This window comes from Sorex araneus, chromosome 5 (genome assembly GCF_027595985.1).
Source record: "Sorex araneus isolate mSorAra2 chromosome 5, mSorAra2.pri, whole genome shotgun sequence".
Lineage (NCBI taxonomy): Eukaryota > Metazoa > Chordata > Mammalia > Eulipotyphla > Soricidae > Sorex > Sorex araneus.
The window spans coordinates 82,210,069-82,225,602 of NC_073306.1; the positions used below are offsets into that span (position 1 = coordinate 82,210,069).

The window sequence follows — 15,534 nt, forward strand, 5'->3', positions numbered from 1 at the left end:
ACTCTTAGTATTAAAAACAAAACTTTCAAAGATTAATGCCTTAAGTTTCTCCTGGGTGGTAAGAGCTGATTTGAAGTGCTCACCCCTCCAAGGCCCACCCGCCTCTCGAAGACTCACATGGGCCAAGGGGCACAGGGCAGTCCGAGGCAGGGTTGGGGTCAGGAAACCCAGGACTCCGTCTCAACTTCCTCAATAGTTATTGAAGCCTCACTGAGAGCCAGAGAGATGGTGCAAAGGTTACGCTGCCTACTTTGAATGTAGCCAGCCTGGGTTCCATCCGAGGGGCCACGTGGGAGTGAGTCCCCTGTGCAAAACTGGGAATTGTTCCTGAGCTTTCTGGGAGCAACCCTAACCCCCTTTCCCAATGAATACAAAATAAAAACTTCCCCTGCCTATTACACCTCTGTCTCCATGCTGGGACCACCACCAGCAGGCCCTTCTCACTGCCTGAGCTGAACCACTGCTCCCCACCCCTGGCTCCTGCACCCAGAGAAGCCAGGGGCTCCTCTAAGCAACAGGCCTCTGGCTCCTACGGAACTAGGGGACGTTTCACATAACCTTTCCGGCATTGGACACACAACCTAGAGCCGGACATCAGTGTGGGATTCATCTCACTCACCTGATCATTTTATGACAAGGAACCAACAGTTTTGACCGAGTCGAAACTCAGATCTGATGCCTGGGGTTTGTTGGATTTTCTATACTAAAATTTTGATTTGGGGGTTGGGAGGGAAGGGGCCTTCCTAGCAATGTCAGCTGGCCCCCTACCCCCGCCCAGCAGAAACCATTCCCCGGAATATCTGACCCAACTGTTTGAGCCTGATGGTTCAGAACTTGGGTCCAGTAGGACTGGTGACTACCAGGACCACACTGGGCAATGCGGGGCAGCATGTCCTCTAGGACGGAACTCCAGGTCTCATGCATGCAGTGTCTCCTGGGGCTCTCACTGGGTCGACTCAGATTCTCTGGAGCAGTTCTCAGAGACAAGAGGCTGAGCCCACACCAGGGCAGCTAAGCCCAAGTGGGGAAGGACGTGGCTCTAAATGCTTTGGCAGGGGAGATGGGAGAGGCAGAGGGTGGGTGACACTCTGACAAGTATTAAATGCTTCTGGCCTATGCATCCTGCCAAAGACATATTTAGCATTGTCTATATTTTGTAGTCAACGGGTTGGAAGCTTGTATTGGAGATTGTACAGGGATAAAGTGCTTGCCTTGTATATTGCCAACCCCAGTTCAAATTTCTGGCACCGGGGCTGGAGCGATAGCACAGCGGGTAGGGCATTTGCCTTGCACTCGGCCAACCCGGGTTTGAATACCAGCATCCCATATGGTCCCCTGAGCACTGCCAAGGGTAATTCCCGAGTACAGAGCTAGGAGTAACCCCTGTGCATCACTGGGTGTGACCCAAAAAGCAAAACAAAACAAAACAAAACAAATTTCTGGCACCACAAGGTCCCCTGTGTATCACCAGGGGTCTCGCCTGAGGACAGAATAGTTCTTGAGCATAGCTGAGTGTGGTCCAAACCATTTCCACACACTCCCACACACAAAAGAGCCAAGGGCTCAGTGTACAGATGGGCATAAGGCTGCTCAGAAATAGACTCGCAACTGGTGGGAGTTCCTTCCTTTGTGGAAAGCTTTGCTCCTGCCTTCTTCTCTCTGATGAGAGCGTAGCCTCTGGGGACAGGGTCTGGGCACAGGCCTCGGCTCTCCCACTTGCTGTTCCTCAGGAGGAATGGTAGGTAGTAAAGTGTCACTGTGCAAAGTCATCGGTCCAAGGGCTGTTCTCTGCATCCCTGGAACAAGCCTGGGAAGTGACTTATAGCATCTTGCCCTAGGAGTGCCATCCTTCTTCCTGGTGTGGGGTTTCCACCTGGAATCCACAACAGCCACTGCTCACTGGCTCCTAAGAGCTGTGGCTTGAGTCTTCGGAATTTTGCAAATTGGCTGCCATCATGTGTGTGTGTGTGTGTGTGTGTGTGTGTGTGTGTGTGTGTGTATGTAAATTTTAAAAATTTTATTGAATCACCATGAGATAGTTACAAGCTTTCATGTTTGGGTTACAATATAACAATGATCAAACACCCTTCCCTCCATCAGTGCACATTCCCCACCACCAATATCTCGGGTATACCTCCCCTTTCCTACCCTTCCCCTGCCTCTAAGGCAGACAATATTCCCCATACTCTCTCTTTACTTTTGGGCATTATAACTTGCAACACAGACATTGAAAGGTCATCGTGTTTGGTCCATTATCTACTTTTGGCATGCATCTCCCATCCCAACTGGTTTCTCCAGTCATCATTTTCTTAGTGATCCCTTCTCTATTCCATCTGCCTTCTCCCCTCCGCTCGTGAAGCAGTCTTCCAGCTATGGGGCAATCCTCCTGGCCCTTGTATCTACTGTCCTTGGGTGTCATGTGATGCTATCCCACACTCCACAAATGAGTGCAGTCCCTCAATGTCTGTCCCTCTCTTTCTGACTCATTTCACTTAGTGCCATCATGTATATTGGTTGCTATATATAAGCTAGTGGATGTGTGGATTGTGTGCGTATACGTGATTATGAGTGTGACAATGTGATTGTGCATGTCTGTGGATTACAGCACGGAAATCGACAAGTGAAACCAGGCCGCCTCTCCTCACCCCCGTCAGCTCCACATTTCCCAGCACAACACTCTCTGCCTGCACCCGCTTCCCGCCCGCAAGACTGTCCCAGATGTTCATGTGAAAGCTCCCACTTAACTTTCAATTATAAACATCCTTTGAATATGTTTAATGGGTTTTTAAAATATCTTTGCAAATGTGAGTGCTTCTTGTCAATTTCGGTAGTAATGCTAGGCCCGAAGCCACCGACAACAAATGGAATCTTTGTGTAACGCAGTTCCCCCATTAGCTGTGAGTCTTAAACTCCCCTGTTCTCCTTGCTCTTACCTCACACCCTTATCTCAGTGGAGTGGGTGGCTGGGACTTCCTATCTGACTCCACTGGCCCCCCAGACCCTGTCCCTCCCGCTTTCTCTCTGCTCAGCCTCCTGAAAGCTCTGCCTCTCTGGCCTCTACCATAAGCTCTGCATGGACCCCAAACATTTCAGATTCCTGGGTCTTGGTCTCCCACCTACCCTCGGACCCCTTATTCTCCCAAGGGATGAACCCAGTTTGCACCTTGTCTTTGCACACCTCCAGCTTTCCTCCCACCTCTTCTGAAACCCAGTCTCAGTGGTGTTTCACCTAGACCACTCCTTTTTTTTTTTCTTTTTGGGTCACACCCAGCAATGCACAGGGGTTACTCCAGGCTCTGTACTCAGGAATTACTCCTGGCGGTGCTCAGGGGACCATATGGGATATCAGGGATCGAATTGGATTGGTGGCATGTAGGGCACACCCCCTCCCCTCTGTACTATTGCTCTGACCCCTCAAGGTATCTTTTTACATTAGTATTTTTCCCTGGGAAGTGGACAATGATGAAGGGATTGGTGTTGGAGCACTGTATGCCTAAAATCCAATCATGAGTAACTTTGTAATTCACAGTGATTAAATTTTTTTAAAAATCGCCCTGCTGCCCCCAATGTCAGTGGTTTGACCATCTGAAAGGGTTACCTGGGCGAGGCCATGGGTAGGGGTTCCATCCGTGCCAGAATTCTGTGTTTCATCCCTTTCTGTATTTGGATTCTGGGCTGGGAAAGAAAGATAAGCTGTTAAGGAAGGGAACTGCTTGGGATGTGACTCTGAGCTGTCCGTCCGCCCCCTCCCACTGCTTTCCCCGCGGCACGGAGCCGGGCATGCGCCGGTCCTGGGCGTTGTTGAAGGGTTCCAGCCGTTCCTTGTACACTGTGCCCTGAATGCTAAGCTTTTCTAGTGTCGCGGAAATATATCCAGACCATCTTTTGGTGGTCTGGATCACAGGAGGTGATACTGCATCCGTGGCAGGGTAGCTCACGTAGAGTCCACAGTGCTCCCCTGCCCCAGGCCGGGAAGGGCTTCTTGGCGCTCTGCCCAGGCAGGACACAGCCCCTTTGTGAAGGCTGCCCTCTGCTGGCTCTTTCCCACATTACAGCAGCTCTGGCTGACCAGAAGCCAGGAGTTGGCCTGGCCAGACAGAGACCCTGGTCACTTCACTGACTGTGAGACCCTGGGGACATTCTTCATTCTTGCTGAGATTCGGGTTCCTCATCTGCAAAGTGACAGTGAGATCCCCTAAACTGCTTCCCTCTTAGGGGTGGTTCAGTGTGAAAGATTCCAACCAAGGGAGGCGTTTTTGAGCTGACATTGATACTGACTGCTGTACCCAGAGGTGGCTGAGTGCCAAGGCTGTCCCTCAGGACTCACGTCCTCTTGCTGCAAAGTCTCCAGTGGGTTCCACATTTTGGCAGAGCCGCCATGTTGAAGAAGCCTCATAGGTTCCCATAGGGGCATCTGGCCTTAGTGCCTCCACCATGGCCCCCCCAGGAGAGCACCCCAGTCTATTGCACCAGCCCCTGCATCTCAGCCTATTGTACCAGCTCCCACTGCTGCTCCCCAGCTGGCAATGCCAAAACAACCATCATAACTCGGCCAAAATATTCAGGAACGCAACAGGAGTGAGGGCAGAACCAAGCAAAATCCTCCAAGCTCTCTTGGCTGTAATTATACAAACAGGTGTTCTACTGTGTTCTACTGAGGTTCTGAAACTGCCTTCAGGGCCAGTTGGGGAACCAGCACGGAAGGAAGGAAGGAAGGAAGGAAGGAAGGAAGGAAGGAAGGAAGGAAGGAAGGAAGGAAGGAAGGAAGGAAGGAAGGAAGGAAGGAAGGAAGGAAGGAAGGAAGGAAGGAAGGAAGGAAGGAAGGAAGGAAGGAAGGAAGGAAGGAAGGAAGGAAGGAAGGAAGGAAGGAAGGGTAGCTTCTCTGCCTACATGCAGTGACATAATCCCTACCAGGACGCCTCAGCCATCTTGCTTGCTTCCTGTTGGCCCTCCTCATTCCTCGTCTCCCCCCATCCCCATCCTGTTGAACCAACACTGTCCTGGGAACGGGGTCCCAGCTGCGATTTCCCAGCGTGCCTGCCATCTTCAGCAGTTTTATTCAGCATTATCTGCAAGTGGGCACTTGCACAGGAGGAAAGGAATGAGTGCCAGGGCCTCAAAGCTGTGGTTGAAAGGGACACCCCCGCACCTTGCCCAGCCTGGCATGCCCTGGCCTTTGTTCCCAGCTCTTGGGGCTGAGAGCCAAACATTCCTGTGGGTATATTCCATGGTTTTAAACAGCGACCATTTTTTTTTTTTTGAGCACCATGCTAAGGGGTTGGCATATGTTACGGAATTTTTTCACTCGATTAACTTCACAGCTATGCAGTGATTTTCCCCCTCACTGCACAGAGGATGAAATAGAGCTCCAGAAAGGTTGAGTGGCTTGTCCTTTCACAGACTGAGAGGAAGCAGAGACTGAATTTGAACTCTGGCTGCCTCTAAAGCACCTGTGCTCTGAGGCATCAGCCATCCCCAACCTCAAGGGCTGCTGCTCTCTCCTGTAGGACTGATTTTCTGGTCCCCTGGTCTGGCCTTTAGCCATGCGCCCCTTTCTGATTCCTCGATGCCACCAACAGTGCCGTGTAACTTTTCAGAAGCTACCACTTTGTCTCCGTTCAGTCAGAAACTCTGAGCATCCATGTCTCTTGCACTATTTCCCTGAGCCAGTAGCTCTGTAATTTGCACATGAATCCAGTTTGGTAATTGCCTGGTAACCCGGGAAAAGCATCTTGGATGACTACTCTCAGGTTTAGGGTTCTTTCCTGAAAGTAAGTCTTTATCAGACACCTGTAGTGGCTCCTACACCAGCCCGATACCACTCCCCCCTGCCCCCTGGGCTAGCAGAAACCCTCTTCATAATCAGGAAATGTAGCCCAGCTGGCCCTGTGCTTCCTGGCCATAAGCATGGACATGCCGTTGCCTTGGCAGCAAAAGGAAGGGACTCCCAACCCAGACCCCTGAGGACCAACAGGACCCTCCCCCTCCCTGCTATCCATTCCTAGGGAAGTGCTGTGGAATCTGGGGACACTTGTGGGACAGAGGGGGCAGAACTGAGGGACAGAGGGACCATGGAGGATGAGGGAAGTGTCTGAGCATTGGTTCCCGGAAGACTGAACTCCCCTGATCTTCCTGGTCAGGGGCTACTTGTTGATGAGGATGATAATTGTAGGCTAGAAAGTGGTTCACGGGGCTGGAGAGCATGGCCAGCATGCACAGCGACCTGGGCTTCATCTGGGGCACCCATGGCCTCCGAGTACCACCAGGTAGGCGTGGAGCACCGCCCCCCACCCCCGGCACCCCTGGAGAAGTCCCTAAACAAACCAAGGAGATGATGATTATCTCTTGGGCTCTGCTACCTAAACCATCATTTTCCTGTTTCTTAGGAGACAAAACAATAGAATCAAAACTCTCATTTTTGCATTTGTGTGAAGGGGTCATACCCGGCTGTGAGCTCAGGGATCACTCCTAGTGACAGGATGTGGTGGCGGGAACTGAGCCGGAGTTGGTTACGTGGAAGGTAAGGTGTTTAGCTTACCCCCATACTATCACTCCCTTCCCAATAAGAAAGCTTTTCAAATGACTCACATGACAACGTTGACATGTGTGAAGCTTCTCGGGTGTGTAGGAAGGTGAGCGGGCAGGGCTAGTGTGCTAGAAAACAGCTAGAAAAAGTGGTCTGTCCTGGATGCACCAGCTCAGAAGCCCTTAAAGACTATTGTCTACTTTGGAAATGCCGGAAGAAACATATGCTGTGCTAAAGTCATGGCAGACGCACAAAACGACGGTTTCAGCTCTGTGGTGGCTTCCAGAGTGGGGAACACTGGCCCTGACCAGCCTCCATCTGACTGAGAAGCTCGGATGACTGAAAACAGTCTGTTATCACACCCGAAGCATCTCATTGTTCACTCATCCATCACCTCTGACTAGCAGGGTCACTTGATCTAGGAGAGCCGGGACAATGGCTTCTTGGCTCTGTCCTAGGAGGCTTCTGGGCCAGAAAGATAATACAGGAATTAAAATACTTGCCTTGCATGTGGAAGCCCTGTTTCAATCCCCTAAGCACTGCCAGGAGTGGCCCATGAGCTCAGAGCCAGGAGTAAGCCCTGAGCACTGGAGATCGTGGCCTTAATGCATGCCCTCCCCCACACACACACCCGAATTGACATCACTATAACGCACATTTGTGGAAGGGGAGACAGTACGGTGGGTAGGGCACTTGCCTTGCTCATGGCTGACCCAGGTTCCAACCCCAGCACCACATTTCCCTGAGCACCACCAGGTATGATCCCTGAGCACAGAGCCAGGAGTAACCTGTGAGCACTGCCAGATGTGGCCCCCGTCCCACCCTAAAGTCTAGGACAACAAGACTTATCCTGTGAATAAACAACACCCCAAGAATAGTCCTGCCGGCACGCCCAGGGCAGAAGCCTCTTTAGTCTTTCTGCAGAACTCCCAGGCGCTGCCACCCTCTGGAGGAAGGGTCTGGGGCTCCTCATCCTCCCCAGGTCCTGGGAAACCCACCCTGAGGGCTGGACTGGGCCCTGCTAAGGAACCAGGGCCAAGAATCCAAGAATCCCGCAGCAGCTCTGCCCAGCCACCAGCGCCAGCGGTGCTCAGCCTGTGTCCCCGGGCTCTCCTGACTCCTGCTGTCCGCCTCCTTCTTATCGGAGCCCCTTTCTCTTTTCTCACTTGACTCCTCCCTGGTTTCCTGTCACCCTGACATCTTGTCTCCTCTCCCCACCCCTCAAATGACTTTTCTTTTTCTGCTGTTAGCCCTAAGCTGCCTGCAGGGCCTTCTTCCTCCTTATTTCTGCAGAAAAAAAAAATTAAAAGTGTTGGCTTGATATAGAGCACAGGCCTCAGGGTCCTTCCTCTGAGTGCCTGGGGGCCTGGGAGGGAAGATTCTGTAGGGAGGCGGCTGGGTCCATCTGTAGCTCCAAGCAATGCCACACTAGGCTGTGCTCCTGGCCCTTCCTCCTCCCTCCAGCCACCCTTCAGCACTTGCCGAGCTCCCGAGGTGGCCTGAGCACTGGAACCTGTCTTCTGGGTGACAGGAGTGGCTCAACCCCCAAGGTCAAGTTAGAGCCAGAACACCCGGAGCCCCACTGCTTGTCCCCAAGTCCACCTGGGGATGATGGGACTTTTTCAGGGGGTTCTTTTCACATTTCCAGGGGGTTCTGTGCCAGAGCCTGCAGTGTTTTGCATGTTCCTCTCCTTCCCACCTGCACACACCGCCGCCCCGCCAGGCAGCTATACAATCCACCCCACCAGCAGCCCGCCCAGGAACTGGTCTTGACCCTTTTCTGCATTGCATTTAGGAGAAAAGTAACCTTCTCCCTGGGCAGATTCTCCCTCCTGCTACCTGGGCGAGGTGACGAGTGTTGTGGGTCTAAGGGCCCCCCTCTCCCCCATGCTAGAGGAAAACAACCAAAGCATTTAGCAGGTCCGGTTTCAGTGCTAGAGGAGGTGGCTCAAGCACAGCTTGGCATGTGGGAACCCGGGTTTGGCTCCCCAGCATCACTGGGAGTGAGCACCAAGCTTGAAGTCACCCCCAACACCAAATGAAATAATAATAATAAAATGCAACAACAGTTCTGGGTCCTCCAGTCAGAGAGGAGCGGAGGTACCTTGGCAGGAGACGATTGTCTGGTCGCCCTTTTGCAGAAAACAATGAGGATTTGTTTTTGTTTTTCTGTATTTCTGCCCACCCCTTCCAATGGTGAGGTGCCGTTTCTCTCTGTCCCTGGCCTCAGTCTCCCTCTCTCTCTAGGACTCAAGCTCTGAGGGCTGGAAGGAGAGCTGATAGCCCTAGTTCCCAGCCAGCTGAGGAGAGGGCCGGCTTTACAGGTGGGAGCCAAATGAGAGGGCCCTCCTCTCTCTTTGCCTCAGTTCTGTTCCAGGCAGCCCAGGTATTCTGGCCCTGGAAACTAGTGCTAACTGGAACTCCAGCCAGAGCCCTGACTAGCAGTGGGTCCACAGGCCAGAGACCCCTATTTCTTCTTTTAAAAAAATTATTAGAGAATCACTGTGATGTACAGTTACAAGCTTATGAACTTTGTGTTTGCATTTCAGTCATACAGTGATCGTTTACCCATCCCTCCACCAGTGCCCATTCACCTCCACCAATGATCCCAGTATCCCTCTCACCACCCCACCCCATCCCCCACCACCCCACCCTGCCTCTGCAGCAGGGCATTCCCTTTTGTTCTCTCTCCTTTTGGGTGTTGTAGTTTGCAATAGAGGTATTGAGTGGCCTTCATGTTCAGTCTATAGTCTACTTTCAGTTCGAATCTTCCAACCCGAATGGTTCCTCCCAACATCCTCTACTTGGTGTTCCCTTCTCTATCTCAGCTGCCTTTTCCCCCAGCATGTGAGGCCAGTTTCCAAGCTGTGGGGCAGACCTCCTGGTCCTTATCTCTACGACTCCCACTCTGTTATTTTATATTCCACAGATGAATGCGATCTTTCTATGTCTGGAGAGACCTCTACTTCTATCATGCAGCTCTAGCTTCTAGTTTGGAGCTGTCTTCAGCTTTCAAAGCTCCTGAAAGGAAGTGAGAAGGAAATTCTTTCCAGGATTTCCCATGTGGAAGGAGCTCAGCAAATAGCTGGAAAAAATGAAAATAAAGAGGAGAGGAGGCCTTCTGCCCAGAGATGAACCAAGAGCCGCGGCACGAGAAGCAGAGCCTCCGCGTCTACTGACTGTGATCCTGAGGTCTCCTAACCCATTTTGGCACCAGAGCAGATTCTTGCAGCCATCCATTTTGACTGTGAACTGAGCTAAAATATTAGAAACCCAAAACCGTGCGGCCGCTATCGCGGCCGCGCGGACTCAAAGTCTTCACTTTTACCAAGGAAGAGAAATTATTAGATGATGCTTATTCAGCAGGCCTGATTGTTGGGGAAAATTTCCAATCAACAATAGTGAGTTCTGTATGGAAATATGAAATGTACTCAATATATAGAGAGAATAATGGGAATATCATTAGCTACTTAGATGGGGGGTGGGGTGGGAGGGGCGTGTATTGGGGTTCTTGGTGGTGGAACGGGTGCACTGGTGAAGGGATGGTGGTTTAATCAGTATTTGACTGTGACTTAAACCTGAAAGCTTTGTATTTTTTTTTCTTGTTTGCACGGTGGTTCAATAAAATATTTCTTTAAAAAAAAATAAAGGAATTTTGATCGAAAAAAAAAAAAGAGGAGAGGAACGGAGGAGAAACGAGGGGTGGTGGCAAGGAGAGGGGGCTGATTTGTGAGGGCTGTGCTACAAAATGACGTCTCTCTTCTCCCTCCCCTCCCACCCCCCTCCCTCCTCTCCTCCTTTTCTCTCTCCTCTAAAGACTCATACCCTCTACCATGGATCCAGACCTTTCTTTCCACCCTGTGTCACTCTGTGAGTTTGTCGACATTTCTACCTTCGATGCGGCTGATGCAAGTGTCCACGGGCATCGCCTTGTCGTTGAGCAGTAGGGGCACTGGTGAGGTGGAGAAGGCTTCTCGGCTCCTAAAAACATAGTTCCTGCTAGATCTGCACTTGGTTTGCTCCCGCAGGAAGTGGGCACGCTTACCGAGAGCTGCTTGCTCATAAGAGCGGCAAATATGCTGCCAGGCCTGAGAGAGACCCTGGGAAGCCCATGACCTACACAATCGTCACAACCTTAGTGTCTTCGGGTCAAGGAAAGGAAGCCTGGTGAGGGAAAGCTTCTGGTCTTGCATATAAGAGGCAGCTGAAATGTCAGCCTGGGCATATCAGCTGGTTCCACACCCTGTCCCTACCAGACTCTCTGCTTTTGACACGCTCATCCCAGGGCCTGGAGCAATCATGCAGCAGGTATGGAAGTTGCCTGGCACATGGCTGGCCCTGGTTCAATCCCTGCACCACATATGACGCCCTGATTCCCTGAGCACTGCCAGGAGTGATCCCTGGCAACTACCGGGTGTGTTCCCCCAATTAAACAGCTTCATTCATTTAACATGTCTTTAGTGGTGGTAGTGGTGGTGGTGGTGGTGGAACGGGGGGAATGTTTTTAATTAGTATAGCAGCACATGCTTGGTCTTCATGAGCACAAACTCAAAAAGTTTCAGGGTAAGAACACCCAATCATTTTGTGATTTTTCCCCCCCTGCATGCTGTCTTGGATTATTTGCTTCTTGTTTCATATGCATCGAAATTTGAAGTCTCACTGAGAGTAAGGTTTGTGTCTGAAACTACTTTTTCTCGACAGAAGACCCAAATCTCTCCTTCTTAAACGCACACGGAGTGGAATTAAACTGGCACTCCAACAGCCTTCTCCTTCTGCAGAAAAGCAACACTAATGAAAGTGCATAGAAGTGAAAGTAGATTCCATAATTTGGGTGAAAGCTAAAGGTACCCCCAAGTACTGTAAACAGAACATAGTAACTTAAAAATAATCCTGCTGTGCCAATTTGGGAAGGGCTTGTTTAGACTTCCAGAGATGTATAATTTGAACTTTAAAATACCAAAATGAAGAAGTATTTAATTTAGGGCTTTGCAGTCTCTAAATTGCAAATTGCAGATGGGTGGAGCTGCCATGGCAGCAAGTGGTTATAGTCTATGCTTTGGCTCCCTCTATCGGCAGGGAGGGTGCATTTTCCCCCTCACTTAAGGAATTCTTGGTTCAAGTCTGTGGTTGCTATTGACTGTATGTAGTGTCCAAGAACTCTTCGGTTTATAAAAGGGAGAAACAAAATCTATTGGACCCTTCTACTCAGATGGTAATTATACCATTTTAATTCTCTTTACAAGATAATGTTGCTACCTCCAAAGCCAGACTCCGTAAAAAGCGTTTGTTAATGGTGAGAAAACATGCAGTGTTTGACCTGAGGTTGCTTTACTAGTTTTCTAACACTGTAAGAGGTAAAAAGCACAACACGGGGACTCAGAGATCATACACTGTCTAAGTGCTCACCTTGAGTGGCCAAAACTCAGGTTTAATTCCAGGCATCACATTTGGACTCCTGAGTATGGTGAGGCATGATCCCTGAGTGCAGACAAAGCCAGGAGTGAACCCTGAGCACAGCCAGGTGTGGCACCAAAACAAAACAAAACAAATAAATAAATAAATGTAAAAAAGTACAATGCTGATTTCTCAATCTCTCTCCTACGTCTGTTTTCCCCCATACTTTGGCTAATCCTGTGTTCAGCTAATGTTTTCCATGACCCAGATACAGACAAAGGGGTTTGGTTTGAACTAGTAAAAGTGACCAAGTATCTAAAAATTCTTTGTTTCATCAAGTGGAATTAAGGACGGTGGGTGCGAGACAGGATGTGCGTTGGTGAGGCACGCTCCTTGTGTGCAGTCAACCTGGGTTCCATCCACAGCCTCACCAGGAGTGATTCCTGGGCAGAGTCTAAAGTAAGAGCTGAGCACTGCACATCGTGGCGGGGGGCAGGGAGAGGGGACAGCAAAACAAGTGGAAGGAAGGACATACACACATTTCCTTTGCATGCAGGTTTACCCCAAATCCCTCTTTCAGAAATTTGAGCCAGAATCATCATGTCAACAACACATATTTGGGGATTTGGCTCTAGTCCTCCTTGGTACATTTCCTTTCATGGTGCTGCCAGGGCCAGTGGAGAGGGAGGAGACAGAGAATCTCTCAAAGCCTGCTGGGCCATTTGCAATTCTAAGGAACAGTGGAGAGGTGCCACCCATGTCTGACACATTGAATTCTATTCTTTATTATTCTATTCTTTATTTTTGCAGCAACACCTGGAGGTGCTCAGGGGCCCAATATGTGGAATGAGGGGATCAAACTTGTGCTCTCTCATGCATAGCGTGTGTTTCCACCCTTGAGCTATCTCTCTGGCCCAGTGGATTCCTCTAGAAATAAATACAGTTTAAATTTAGATCCTAAGTTAAGGGCTAATTTTATACTTGTGAGAATTTCCCCTCCATGAACATGAGGACATTTGTTTAATTTTACTAATTTTAAAGGAGGTGTAACTTTGTATGTTATAATTTTGCTATACATAAAATGCTTGTCATTGAGGAACTTCATTGTCAATGCTGGTGAGATGAAACAGATGGACCTGTCAGCAATTGCAGCTCTGTCATTTCCTCTTTGAAGAAGCAATCCACCATGGACCTTGGCACCCTCGCTGATCTTGCTGGCTTTGTCAAGATACAGCTCCTTGAGGGGACAAAGTCCAGGCTTATTTATCCCCTTCTGTGAAAGGGTGTCTTCTCCAAGCTCCCAGTCTTCTCCTCCACTATAACCCAGTTTCTGTGCAGTCATCCATCAGGCCCACCTGTTTCATTTTTGTTTGAACTGGGGCTCAGGGAGACACACACACACCATACACTGACACTGTTACTTACTTTCGCCATTATCTCTAACCCAGGAGTCTGTGGTACCCTCTCAGCAAAGACCAGCGGACAAGTTAGCATGCAAAAATCTCAGCATTCTTTATGGTTCCGGACACTTACTATCTGGGTGACCCTAACACAAATTAACCAGCATCTCTTTTCCATATAAGGGGGACGATAGGACTTGCCAGATCACAGCTTGACTATGAGTTAAATTCAGTAAGAAGACAACGACCCTTACAAGTTAGACTCTCGCCGCTTTAGAGCATTGACAGAGGCTGCTTTGCTTTGATACCCGACGACACCGGTAGAGAGGGAGGGAACAGGATGCGGGCTGACCTTGTGGACCTTACACTGGCCTTAAAGGATGCGCGCGGCCTCAGCGCCCAGATCCTCGTCGGTGGGGCTCGAAAGCGGCGATCTGATTGGAGGAGGGAAACAAGAGTGGTTCGGCTGGAAGTAGCTGTTGCCTAGCAACCCCGTCTTCTGAAAAAAATATTCTAGTTTGTCTATTTCGAGTGGCTTCGGGGTAGTGTTGACGGGGATTACTGGAAACCCCATAATCCACCCCTCTGTTTCCCGGGGGTGGGTGAGCAGCGCCCTACCGAGTATCGCCAGACCCTCTGCCCGTCTCCACCTCGCCCCGCCTGGTCTCGGGAACTTGGCGGGCGCGCGCCCGCACACGCGCGCACACGCAGAATCCGGCGCGCACACGCAGGCCCCGGCGCGCGCGCGCGAGCCGTTTCCTCCCCCCCTGCCCCCCCGCGCCCCTCCCGGCTGCTTCCCACGCAGCCGCGTGCCCCGAGCGTGCGGGATTGCGGGTAGCGCCGGGCTTTCGGCCACGCGGTCGGCAGCTGCCGCGGCGCGAGGTGCGTCGCCCTCCTCCCTCCGTGCACCGTCACCCGGATCTCTCGGAAATTCGTCTCCGGGTCTGTGTGGGCGAGAGCAATGCAACCCCAGTCCGTTTTCCCGACCCCTGCGCCAATAAACACGCATAAGCACGCACACAAGACGTCGCCGCCGCCCGCGTTCGGCCCCGGGACTAGCCGGGAACCCGGGAGGGGCTGCGGCCTCCGAAAGGTGCGACGGGAGTGCCCGGAGCTACCGGCCAAGGGCCGCGGGCCGGAGACACCCGGTAGGCGGGGACGGTCGGGGCAGGAAGGGAGCCGGGGGGGAAGCGCGCGGGCGTGGACGGCGGTGCCCGCTGGAGACCGGGCTGCGGAGCGGGCGGCCGCGGCGCTTTCCCCGGCCCGCAGGACCCGGCGGGGTTCGCCCGAGTCGGGGACAGGCGGCCGCCGGCGGGGGCAACGGGGGGCGCCCGCAGCCCGCTGCCCGGCTGGCAATGCCCGGGCCTCGGCAGCACGGACGCGGAAAGCTGCAGGGGCGCTGGGGAGGGCGCCCCGGCCGTTGCCTCTGGCTTAACACGGCAGATGCGCCGAGACTCCAACAGGTGGCTCCGTGGCGCAATGGATAGCGCATTGGACTTCTAGAGGCTGAAGGCATTCAAAGGTTCCGGGTTCGAGTCCCGGCGGAGTCGCAGTTTTTTTCCTTTTTCTTGCCCCCTCTTTGCCCATCACGTAATTTCCTTCCGACCCCCATCGTTTCTCTCCGTCTCTCCTTCTCCCCGTCTGCCCGTCCCCGCTTCCCCGGCTCTCCCCGCTGCATTCAGCGCCTGCCGCCCCCTTTGTCTTTGCCGTGAGCCGTTTTCTCCTTCCCGGTTCCCAGGTGGCTCTGGGCCGGTGTCCGACCGCCTCCGGAACCGGCTTCCAGACGGAGCGAGGCCCTGAGGTTTTAGCCGAAACGAGAGCGCGCGGGGTCGGGACCCGGAGCCCGGGGACTGCCTGCGCCCCGCGCCCACTCTCCCCTGGCCCGCAGCGCGGCGGTGTCGGCGAGGAAGGGGCGCGCCGAGCGCGAGCAGTCGCCCCCCGCGCACCCCCCCAGCGTGGTCTGCGCGGAGATTGCCCCGTGGGATCGTGCCTGGAAAGCAGATTTCTGGGCGTCGTTCCGGAACGCTTAAGGGTCGGGCCCGGGAATCTGCATTTATCTGAGGACACGCCCTCCCCTTCCGTGTGCCAAGCGACTCCGGGCCTGCAGGTGGGGACCCATTCCTGCAGGCGAGAAGGACGCGGCCCTCCCCGCGTCCGGAGCCAGATCAACGCTCCAGTTGAGTGCAGAGGCTGAAGATTCACCTTCAGCTTAAA

The 15,534-nt window shown here is 52.3% G+C and overlaps 1 non-coding gene across 1 annotated transcript; it reads left to right on the forward strand.

The window, feature by feature from the left end:
* The first annotated feature begins 14,785 nt into the window (after nt 1-14,785).
* On the forward strand, nt 14,786-14,870 carry TRNAR-UCU (transfer RNA arginine (anticodon UCU)). Its single transcript is given in 2 exon segments — nt 14,786-14,822; nt 14,835-14,870. It is a non-coding gene; the product is annotated as a tRNA-Arg (tRNA).
* Nucleotides 14,871-15,534: the final 664 nt, after the last annotated feature.